Here is an 11,782-nt window from a genome sequence, read left to right as displayed (position 1 = left end):
GTCTCCATCTTCCTTTGCTTGTGCTAAAATTTTAGGGCCTATCCCATAAAATATTTTTAGGACAGAAACTTCAAAAACTCTAGGAAACATGTTTAGTGAGCATAAGAAGAAATCATTGAGCTATAGATATTTATGGCAAGTAAAAATTGGTTTTCATTAGTTACCTTTTCTAAACAATACTCTTACAGATTAAACTAATTTTTAATAATTGACATGACTACTTATCTTACAAGTTTCTCTATTATATTAATATAATTTAAAGAAATAAAACACAGGAATCTTGATTTTTTTTTAAATTTTATTTAATTTTTGGCTCGTTGGGTCTTCATTGCTGCACGCAGGCTTTCTGGCTTTCTCTAGTTGCGGCGAGCAGGGGCTACTCTTCGTTGCGGTGCGTGGGCTTCTCACTGCGGTGGCTTCTCTTGTTGCAGAGCACAGGCTCTAGGCACACGGGCTCAGTAGTTGTGGTGCACGGGCTTAGTTGCTCCACAGCATGTGGGATCTTCCTGGACCAGGGATTGAACCTCTGTCCCCTGCATTGGCAGGCCGATTCTTAACCACTGCACCACCAGGGAAGTCCCAGAAATCTTGAATTTAAAAAAATATATAATGTTAGACCAACTGCTTCCTTTGTTTTTCAGAAGAACACAGATTTTATCACAGATTTCCCTTAAATAAGAAGTATGGATTGGAAAGGGCACAGGAGTCAGATGCCTTAAAACACCTCTTTTACCATTCGCCAGCTACATGATTCTGTTAATTCATTTAATATTGCTGAGAACCAAGTTTCTTATATAGAGATTGGATATAACGATGTTATACTTTTCATGGGGTGGCTGTGAAAATAAAAAGAAATGGCATATGAGAAAAGGCTTTGCAAACCATAAAGTTCTATCAAGTGCTGTTTTGTTATAATCTTATCATTGATTTAACATAAAGTGTGGCGACAGTGTGGTTTACATAAAACATTCAAGCATGCAGATGACCAAGAGGTCCAGCTTGAAGAAACTTTAGTCAGGCTTCTTCCAGACTATAGATAGATCCTGACCTCCCTTTCCTCAGAGGATTTTCTTTAGAAAACATAAATCTTTCTTTGCCCATTTGATATGTAAATCCTTTTAAAAGCCTCTAACTCCTTGTACCTTCAAGGAATATCTTCCTCCAGGAGCTGGGAGCCATCACTTTGAAACACTAACATCAAGCCCTCCAGTCTCCCAGTTTCCGTGGTAGGGTAGGAGCCCAATTTCCATGAGCACTTCGCCCCAAGTTGTAAAACTGCCTTCTGTCATGAAGATAAGAGAAAGTTTACTTTTCCCTTGGGAAAGACCATTAGCAAATACAGACAGCCTATGATCCCCCCGTTCCCCAGCTATTCAAAACTCACCCACCGTTTGTTTCAGCAGAGTTAGTTCTGGCCTTTCTCCTCTTTGCAACAGCCTTGAATAAAGTCTTCCTTGCCTGTGAAATTTTGTCCTGTACAATTTTGATTTTGACGCATTTGCAAAAGAATGAAGATATAGCCTAGGATTCATTTGCAGCAAAACTTAACAGCCCCCAACTCCACTTGTGACTCACCCAGGTTATAGCTCGCATTAGTCTCTTATAGATTGGAACCTCCTGGAGGTGAGGGACTAACCAAGTAACTGACCGCGTCTAACAATGTCCTCTCTATATAACCATGTATTTATGTCTGTGAATCAACATGTAGTTATTACTGTTTTCAGTCCCTGAATTAGTATACATATCAGAGTTTAACTTATCAGAAGCCAGAGCACTTGAAATACTTCCACAGGTGGTCGATCTGGTGATGCTGCAAAGCAGATTGCAAGATAAACACATTTTTAAACCACTTTTTTGAGGTGTGATTGACATACAAGACGCTGTACGTATTTAATGCACATGACTTGATGAGTTTGGAGATAAGTATACACCCATGAAACCATCACCACAATCTATGCCATAAACCTATGAATCACCACCAAAAGTTTCCTCACACCCTCCTTACTTATCATTTTTTGGGGGATAAGAACATTTAACATAAGATCTATCCTCTTACCAAATTTTTAAGTATATAATACAGTGTTGTTAACTATAGACACTATGTTATACAGTAGATATCTAGGACTTATTCATCTTGTATAACTGAAATTTTGTACCCTTTGACTAATACCTCCCCATTTTCCCTAACCCCAGTCCCTAGCAACCACAGTTCCAACTCACTGCTTCTATGATTTACTCCCCTCTTGTAAGTGGCGTCATGCAGTATTTTTCCTGCTGTCTGGCTTATTTCACTTAGCACAATGCCCTCCAGGTTCATCCATATTGTCACAAACGGCAGGATTTCCTTCTTTTTAAAGCTTGAATAACATTTCATTTTATGTGTTTGCCATATTTTCTTTAGCCATACATCTTTTGATGGCATTTAGGTTGCTTCCATGTCTTGGCTATCGTGAATAATGCTACAATGAACATAAGAGTAAAGATCTCCATTCGAAATACTGATTTAATTTCCTTTTCACATATACCCAGAGTGGTATTGCTGGATCGTAGGGTAGTTCTACTTTATTTTGAGGAACTGCATACTGTTTTCCACAGTGGCTGCACCAACTTACATTCCCAGCAGTAGTGCACAAAGGTTCCCTCTTCTCATTCTCCCAACACGTATCTTTTGTTTTTTGGTTTGTTTGTTGTTTTTCCCTTTTTTAATATTTTTTTAATATTTATTTATTTCCTTGGCAGCATCGGGTCTTAGTTGGGCACGCAGGATTTTCATTGCCACGTGCAGAATCTTCCTTCTGGCATGTGGGATCTTTAGTTGCACCATGCAGAATCTTTAGTTGCAGCCTGTGGAGTCTTTTTTAGTTACGGCATGTGAACTCTTAGTCGTGACATGTGGGACCTAATTCCCTGACCAGGGGTCAAACCCTGGGCCCCTGTGTTGGGAGCACAGTCTTAGCCACTGGACCACCAGGGAAGTCCCCTGTCTTTTTTATTTTATTTTATTTTTTTAGTTAAGAGATTTTATTCTAATAGCTGTAATTACAGTGCTTGTTTGTCGAAATGAAAACTGAAAACAAGTATACAAAACACTTGATTACTAATTGTGTTTTGAAAGCAGTAAGAGGTTCCACAACACCAAATAAACCAGTTCTGAGGTTTTCCCCAAGATAAAGTTTAACAGCTCCAGCTTCTTCAGTGTTTATCAAAATACAAAAAAAAAAAAAAGTAGAGGTTATCATTTTTCGATGGCAAATCTGACCGTTGCGGGCTGAGGGAGTGAAAGCACATGTAGACGGGGCTCCGAAGGGCTGGGGCTCAAGGATGACCCCCCGCGCTCCCGCTGGTGAGACCCCGAGAGCCCGGAGCAGGTAAGCAAGGAGGCTGCAGGGCTCCCACGCAAACCAGAGCGTTCCAACCAAAGTGCCCATGCTGACCCAAGCAAAGGCTGGGGTTCCTCCAAGGGGTCCGAGAGTGGTGGCTGCAGCCTCCAGCCCATCTCTTGGATGGCCATGTAAGCACAGATGCAAGCACAAACGCTATGGGGTGTGGGATGACCCAAGACAGGGCAGATCACAGGGACCCTATTGTGACCATGTTCCCAACGGGAAACAGACCACTGGTGGACCGGACTCACTAGGCACATTTCTCCCTTCTGTGTGTTCACGTGTCCTCCTTATCTTGTATTTGTAACTATTTTTTTAAATGCACTGAGTTTGGGTGAAAAACCAGCCACCAAAATGGATCTCAATACAGATCTAAAGCACAGGGGAGGAGCATCGGGCTTGTCTGACACAGTGACTCCTGGAGGACCCGTGTGCCTAAAATCCCTTCTCAGTACTAAACGATGGGTTGGTTATCTTTTTATAATTAAAAAAAAGCTGAGGGCTTCCCTGGTGGCGCAGTGGTTGAGAGTCCGCCCGCCGATGCAGGGGACGCGGGTTCGTGCCCCGGTCCGGGAAGATCCCACGTGCCGCGGAGCGGCTGGGCCCGTGAGCCGTGGCCGCTGCGCCTGCGCGTCCGGAGCCTGTGCTCCGCGACGGGAGAGGCCACGACAGTGAGAGGCCCGCGTACCGCAAAAAAAAAAAAAAAAAGCTGAGTAATATTGCATAGGAGTACCAGAAACTGCCTCATTGGAAACAAAAACTATTTACATTATATCAACACCCAGGTGCAGGCTGCGTCTGCACTTTTACCGCATGGTGAAGCACACGGTGACCGACCGTGGAGGCAGCTTCTGGCACTCACACCCCAGGGGCACGTTTGCCACATGAGAGTAAAGCGAGGGTAGAAGGAGGGAGCGAGAGGGAAAGCCAGGTGGGTACAGCTCACTTCTGGTTCTGGAGCTGGCCAGTCCAGTCCCTCATAGAGCCCGTCCCCGCTGGCGGCACAGGTGGCCTGAATGTACCAGTTCCTGTTGCACAGAGAGCGCAGACCCAGCTTGTTTGTGATTTCAGCTGCATTCATGGCACTGGGGAGGTCCTGTTTGTCGGCAAACTGAGCGCGTCTCCTGCCAGCATCCTCATAAGTTCCTCTCGGGCCTCATTCACACGCTCTCTGTCCGTGCTGTCAGCCACGAACATGAGACCTCGTGTGTTCTGCAAGTAGTGGCGCCACAGAGGCCGGATCTTGTCCTGGCCGCCCACGCCCCACACAGTGAAGCTGATGTTCTTGTATTCCACGGTTTCCACGTTGAAGCCTCGAGCGGGAATGGCGGTCACGATTTCACCAGCTTCAGTCTGGGCAGGATGGTGGTCCTTCCCGCAGCATCTAGGCCCACCCTGAGAACGCACGCTTCTTTTCTGCCAAAAAGGCCCTTGAAGAAGTTTGCAGGGATATGCTCCACGCTGTAGACCCGTGGGAACAGCACCGGCTAGAGAAACCCTGGGCGGCCGGCGCAGCGGCTACCCCGAGGCAGAGGCTGGTTTCGCTCCCACAAGATGGCTGTTCTGACGGCGTCCCCCCTGTTTCTTTTAAATTATAGCCATCCTGATAGGTGTGAGATGATACCTCATTGTGGTTTTGATTTGCATTTCCCTGATTACTGGTGATGTTGAGCATCTTTTCATATACCTTTTGGCTATTCGTATGTCTTCCTTCCAAACCGATGCATTTCAATGCGACTTTAGAAAATAACGATTTGAAGACGGATTATAGATTTGTAAATATACAAATCTCAAGCAAGAGCAATATTAAACATTTGTCAATATTAAACATAATTTAAACCTAGTTAATTTAGCTCTAAAATGTTTTACTGAAAGATGCAGAAAGAATAGATGTGGCACAGGTACAAGACAAATGAGAAGAGTACAGTCTCAGGAAAAAAATAGAGAATATAAAACTCCGCTCTTAAAATCCTTCTATAGTTTCCAATTACTTAAGGCATAAAGTAAAACACCATAACACATCAAAAACTTTGGCCAAATATGGACCAAATCAAATTTCTCCCCTTTCTCTCTTTGCATTTGCTTCTCCATCCCTTATACTCAGTGTCTCCTTGTGAATGGAGAGGAACTTTCCCTACATCTCAGAACCTGAAACAGCCAAATCTATTACTACAATCACCTAAAACCTTTTTTACATGAGACGGTTTACAAATGGGTCACACAATCACTGTGTCACACCCAAATCCAAAAGCCCTATGAAATCTCTTCCCATCTCAATATGACTAGGACTCTACATTTTTCAAGGCAAGTTCATCTATTATCGTTACCATCACTAGCAGTGAGTTTATTATTATTAAGTCCACTTTATTTGTGAGAAATCTGATGTTGATAGAGTTTATTTCCTGCAGCTTTATGAGGTACACAAAACTTCACGTATTTAATATGTACAATTAGATGCTGAGAGAGTGTAAATTTCTTACTTGTATCAAGATAGGACTTACGAAAGTCCTTCAGCCCATTTCTATGTGGGATAATCAGATCTCAGGAGTGATAAAAAGCAATCCCTGATTCCGTACAGCCTGCTGTAAGTTCCCAGAAGGGTGCTAGGATTGAAATGCACCCCAAGTGATAAAAGATGGACATAACATCCCCAGGACAACCAACAGGGTTTACTTAAGTTTTTCCTGATTCCGCAGAGCAGCAGGTAAACACATAACACAGACTTAGAGTGACAGGTGCTTCTCTGTATAGTCACAAGAACGTAAAGGCCAGAGGGGCAGACTGGCCTTCTTCTGGGACCCAGGTTGAGCTTCCTGAAAAACCCTGCCTGCCTATGGAGCGCCTCTCCACATACGGGCTGTGTCATTGTCTAAGGCTGTGGAAACTGCCCCTCCAAAGGGAAGAATACTCCTGAGTCTCCAACTTGGTACAGCCATCACCACGCTGTTAAATCCTTTATCCTTTACCTACTTTAAAGGGATTTGTGTCTTTTGCCTGTGTCTCTTGATATCTCACCATCGATCACTTTCTGCCTTGTGAAAAACATGCGGAGAATCACAAAATAAATAAACAGATTTGGTAGTTCAGAAATTCCAATTACATGCCCAATACCCTTCTACTTTCTGCTTAATATGTAAAGGAATCCTGTAATGCAAACCTTATAAATCACAGAACTGATCCCAAAGTCTAAAATCAGAAAATAATAAAGGCTTTACTAGTGGGAAGCAGCCACATGGCACAGGGAGATCAGCTCGGTGCTTTGTGACCACCTAGAGGGGTGGGATAGGGAGGGTGGGAGGGAGGGAGACTCAAGAGGGAGGAGATATGGGAACATATGTATATGTATGACTGATTCACTTTGTTATACAGCAGAAACTAACACACCATTGTAAAGCAATTATACTCCAATAAAGATGCTAAAAAAAAAAACCCTATCAGTGAGTGTCAAGTGACAATTAAGCTGCATCTGGTGGCAGGCTTTATAGTGGCAAGTGAGTTGATGTACTTCAATTGTACAGCTGCATCTGGTGGCAGCCTTTAAGTCAGAATCCGACACTTACTTTAGTCCATGTGTAGCCTGCCCATTATTTTATTTACCACCTCCGTCCGCGCCTCTTTCCCACAGCGCGCACTTGTCTCAGTCAGTTTTGGTAAGCCCACAAGCTAACCCTAGCCAAAATGAGTGAAAAACAAATGTCCCTGGAGAGCTTCTTTGAAAAGGGGGAAAGACCCAATGAGGAGACAGCAGAAGACTCTAAGACTGCCCACAAAAAGAAAGCTGCATTCAAAAGAAAATACCAAAAGTCCTACTTAAATTCATTGTAACAAGTGATTCGCATTATCCAGGCCCACTTTGTATAATATGTGGCTACCGGCTATCCAACAAAGCCATGAAACCTTCAAAACTGCTCACCTATCTCAGCTTTCAAAAGAGTTTGAGCATTACTTCCCAACCACAAAAGACCCCTAAACTGGGAAGGAATGGAACCGTGACCCATTTGTGAATAAGCCAGGTGAATCGATTTTGTCCATACTAGATGAGAATCAACTGCTTGAGATCACAAATGACGGTGGCCTTAAGAGTATGTTTGAGACAACTTCAAATCTCTATACGTTCTGGATTAAAGTCAAGGCAGAATATCCTGAGATTGCCACAAAAGCACTGAAAAGCCTGCTTCCATTTCCAGCGTCCTATCCTTGTGAAGCACGGTTTTCTGCAGTGACAGCAACCAAAACGAGATCACGGAGTAGACTGGACATACGCAACACACGTCAGGTATCACTGTCTCCCATCACCCCCAGATGGGACCATCTAGTAGCAGGAAAACAAGCTCAGGGCTCCCACTGATTCTGCATTATGGTGAACTGTATAATTATTTCATTATAAATTACAATGTAATAATAATAGAAATAAAGTGCACAATAAATGTAAAAAGAAAGAAAATAATAAAAGCTTTAAAGTTGTTGAGGGAGTTCTGTTTCTGACTAGGATGTAGAACAGTGCAAAAGACCATCATCTCCATGGTAACAAGAAGAAAAACAAAATTACTTTTCTATAAAGCTATCAAAGAACCGTGACAAAAAAGCTAAGAAGCCTTAATGAACTCTGTTCCAGAGAGAGACAAGCAAAGAGCCGCAGATGCTTCCACACTTAGCAGCAAATTCCAATCTGACTTTGCAAATTCCAAGCAAACTTGCCAGAGATGGAAGGGGGAGGGATTAGGAGAAACCAGCAGGTTTTAACAGTGAGGACAGGCAAAAGACTGAATCTATGATAGCTCAAATACAAAAAGAACTGTTCAGGCCAACGTATCTCCAATCTCCCACCCGCTAGAAATTTTTCTGAGAAAGTACCAGAAATAATTATGAGGACAGGGCTAGTTAAAAGACAGAAAAATTTTGGGCCATTTCATGGTGCTCAGATCCCAGGACCCTGTAAAAGTTGAATCCATAAGTAAATCATAAGCGACTAAGCTAAAAATCAAACCCTTTCAAGTTCAAACTTGGGAAAATCAAAAGGATTAATTTGTCCCTTAGTTGTAGCAACAGTAGTAAAGAACATTGGGGGTTTCCCTATCTTGGCTATTGTAAATAATGCTGTGATGAACAAAGGAGTGCACATATCTTATCAAATAGGAGTTCTCATATTCTTTGGATAAATATACAGAAGTGCAATAGCTGGATCAATGATACTTCTACCCTTAATTTTTTGAGGACTCTCCATACTGTTTTCCATAGTGGCTACACCAATTTACATTCCAACCAACAGTGCAGGAGGGTTTCCTTTTTTCCACATCCTCTCCAACACTTGTCATTTCTTTCCTTTTTGATGATAGCCATTCTAAGGGGCGTGAAAAACCCATTGTGGTTTTGATTTGCATTTCCTTTATAATTAGTGATGTTGAACATATTTTCATGTGCCTTTTGGCCATCCGCATGTTTTCTTTGGAAAAGTGTTTGTTCAGATCCTCTGCCCACTTTTTAATTGGATTGTTTGGGTTTTTTGTCATTGTGTTGTATGAGTTCTTTACATATTTTGGAATATTAACCCCTTATCTGAGATATGATTTGCAAATATATTCTCCCATTCGGTAGGTTGTCTTTTCACCTTGTCAATGGTATCCTTTGCTGTGCAGAAGCTTCTTCGTTCGATTAGGTCTCACTTGTTTATTTTTTGTTTCCCTTCACTGAGGAGACATGCAAAAACATATTGCTAAGACCCATGTCAAAGAGCGTACTGCCTACGTTTTCTTCTAGGAGCTTTATGGTAAGCATACAACCTAAGTGTCTATCAATGAATGAATGAATGGATAAAGAAGATGTGATACATATATATATATACAATGGAATACTCCTCAGCCATAATAAAAGAAAGATGAGATTTTGCTATTTGTGACGACATGGCTGGACCTTAAAGGTATTATGTTAAGTGAAATAAGTCAAATGGAGAAAGACAAATATAATATGATTTCACTCATATGTGGGCTATAAAAAAATTAAAGTTTTTGATTAATTTTTATTGGAGTATAGTTGATATACAATGTTGTGTTAGTTTCTGCTATACAGCAAAGTGAATCAGTTATACATATACATATATCCACTCTTTTTAAGGTTCTTTTCCCATATAGGTCATTATAGAGTACTGAGTAGAGTTCCCTGTGCTATACAGTAGGTTCTTATTAGTTACCTATTTTATATATAGTAGTGTGTATGTCAATCCCAATTTATCCCTCCCCCTTTTCCCCCTTGGTAACCATAAGTTTGTTTTCTCCATCTGTGACTCTATTTCTGTTTTGTAAATAAGTTCATTTATACCATTTTTTCAGATTCCACATATAAGTAATATCATATGACATTTGACTTTCTCTGTCTCACTTACTTCACTCAGTATGACAATCTCTAGGTCCATCCATGTCGCTGCAAATAAAAATAAATGAACAAACCAAACCAACCAAACAAACCAAAAAATAACAACCACACAGAGTTGTGGTTACCAGAGGGGAAGGGTGGGGTGGGTGAAATGGGTGAAGGGAATCAACTGCATGTTGATGGACGGATTTTTGGTGGTGAGCACACTATAGTGTACACAAAAGTACTGGAGTCAGACAAGTACAGCAGTCAGACAAGAAAAAGAATAAAAGATATTTAAATTGGAAGGGGGGACTTCCCTGGCGGTCCAATGGATGGGATGCCATGCTCCCAGTGCAGGGGGCCCAGCTTCAATCCCTGGTCAGAGAGCTGGATCCCACATGCATGCCACAAGTAGGAAATCCACATGCCACAAGTGAGAAGTCCACAGGCCACAACTAAAGATCCCACATGCCACAACTAAGAAGTCCACGTACTGCAATGAAGATCCTGCGTGCTGCAACAGAGACCTTGCACAGCCAATAAATAAATAGGTAGATATTTTTTAATAAATGAATAAATTGGAAGGGAAGAGGTAAAATTGTCATTATATGCAGATGACATGATACTACATATAGAAAACCCCAAAGACTCCACACAGAAACTACTAGAACTGATAAACAAATTCAGCAAGGTAGCAGGATATAAGATTAACATTCAGAAATCAGTTGCATTTCTTTACACTAACAATGAAATATCAGAAAGGGAATGTACAGAAAATACCTTTTAAAATCACACCCCCCAAAATAAAATACTTAGGAATAAACCTGACCAAGGAGGTGAAAGACTTATTTGCCAAGAACTATAAAACATTAATAAAGGACATTGAAGATTACTCAAAGAAATGGAAAGATATGCCATGCTCTTGGATTTGAAGAATTAATATTGTTAAAATGGCCATACTACCCAAAGCAATCTACAGATTTAATGTAATCCCTATCAAATTACCCATGACATTTTTCACAGAGCTAGAACAAATAATCTTAAAATTTATATGGAACCATAAAAGACCCAGAATTGCCAAAGCAATCCTGAGGAAAAAAGAACAAAGCAGGAGGCAAAACTCTCACAGACTTCAGATAATACTACAAAGGTACAGTAATCAAAACAGCATGGTACTGGCACAAAAACAGACATATGGATCAATGGAACAGAATAGACAGCCCAGAAATAAACCCACACACCTACAGTCAATTAATCTTCAACAAAGGAGGCAAGAATATACAATGGGAAAAAGTCTCTTCAGCACGTAGTGTCAAGAAAGTTGGACAGCCTCATGTAAACCAATGAAGTTAGAACACACCATCTCACCACACACAAAAATAAATTCAAAATGGCTTAAAGACTTAAACATAAGACCTGACACCATAAAACTCCTAGAAGAGATCATAGGCAAAACATTCTCTTACATAAATCATACCAATTGTTTCTTCGGTCAGTCTCCCAAGGCAATAAAAACAAAAATAAACAAATGGGACCTAACCAAACTTACAAGCTTTCACTCAGCAAAGGAAACCATAAACAAAACGAAAAGACAACCAACTGAAGGGGAGAAAATATTTGCAAATTATGCTACCAAAAAGGGCTTAATTTCCAAAATATACAAACAGCTCATACAACTCAGCAACAACAAAGCAAACAACCCAATCAAAAAATGGGCAGAAGACCAAAATAGATATTTCTCCAAAGAAGAAATACAAATGGCCAATAGGCACATGAAAAGATGCTCAACATTATTAAAGAAATACAAATCAAAACTACAATGAGGTACCACCTCATACCAGTCAGAATTGCCATCATTAAAAACTCTACAAATAACAAATGCTGCAGAGGATGTGGAGAAAAGGGAACCGTCCTACACTGTTGGTGGGAATGTAAGTTGGTGCAGCCACTATGAAAAACACTATGGATTCCTTTTTTAATTTTCCTCAGAAAATTAAAAATAGAATCCAGCAATTCCATTCCTGGGCATATATCCAGACAAAACTCTA

At 41.1% G+C, this 11,782-nt stretch overlaps 1 long non-coding RNA gene and 1 pseudogene across 2 annotated transcripts in view; both read right to left on the bottom strand.

Annotated features, from left to right (window-relative positions):
• Nucleotides 1-293: 293 nt before the first annotated feature.
• LOC136793106 (uncharacterized) overlaps nt 294-11,782 on the bottom strand; it is a 112,378-nt gene continuing 100,889 nt past the window's right edge. Inside the window, exon 4 of one of the 2 annotated variants that reach the window (XR_010837926.1) lies at nt 294-587. This is a non-coding gene — a long non-coding RNA (uncharacterized lncRNA). Of the gene's footprint in view, nt 1,283-11,782 lie in introns of both variants that reach the window. The other variant, XR_010837925.1, reaches the window with a different exon arrangement.
• On the bottom strand, nt 4,326-6,401 carry LOC131744395 (ADP-ribosylation factor 1 pseudogene; annotated as a pseudogene).

Source organism: Kogia breviceps, chromosome 18 (genome assembly GCF_026419965.1).
Source record: "Kogia breviceps isolate mKogBre1 chromosome 18, mKogBre1 haplotype 1, whole genome shotgun sequence".
NCBI lineage: Eukaryota > Metazoa > Chordata > Mammalia > Artiodactyla > Physeteridae > Kogia > Kogia breviceps.
The sequence above is the reverse complement of the archived record's forward strand: the minus strand, read 5'-3'. Positions and strand labels throughout refer to the sequence as shown.